Consider the following 680-nt stretch of genomic DNA (forward strand, 5'->3'; position numbering starts at 1 on the left):
GCCGAGTCCGTCGTCCCAACATATCCTCGCATATCTCTGATGAAAACTGAGCCTTATACAGGTGTCTGCACTTAGCGTTTAGTTTTAGCTTCCTTTCCATAAGCACTTAACAGTCCAGAGCACGCGACCGGGTTTTTTTATCGACGGACGAAAGCGCTGTGTCCACAATTTTTTTTATCCACGGACGGTTTGGAGCATTTTGGTTTTGGATACTATGGTATCGTGGGACTGTCAAGTGGAATGATCTAGATATGAGACAGTTCCCGTGGAACAATGTCTCGCGCTTTGACGCTGTTACCGAGATGAAAGTTGCGAAGATAACAATAAGAACTCAATGCCACTGGCTCCGCAAGCAGCTGGTTTGACCTGTGACCTCTCAAGCCCATGGATCAATACTCAATACTCAATACTCAATGTTTTATTGCTTTTCCACAATGTATGGTTACAGATGTTACAAAGAGATTATGTGATCATCATGGACCCTGTTGGGCACAGCAATATTTATACAAGAGGGCAGCTTTTATATCCCTACTATCCCTACTTCCCTACTTCCCTACTAATATTATAAATGCGAAAGTAACTCTGTCTGTCTGTCTGTCTGTCTGTCTGTCTGTTACCCTTTCACGTCGAAACCACAGAACCGATTTTGATGAAATTTGGTATATAGGTAGTTTGAACCC

The sequence above is a fragment of the Choristoneura fumiferana genome, chromosome Z (genome assembly GCF_025370935.1).
Source record: "Choristoneura fumiferana chromosome Z, NRCan_CFum_1, whole genome shotgun sequence".
In the NCBI taxonomy this organism is placed as follows: domain Eukaryota; kingdom Metazoa; phylum Arthropoda; class Insecta; order Lepidoptera; family Tortricidae; genus Choristoneura; species Choristoneura fumiferana.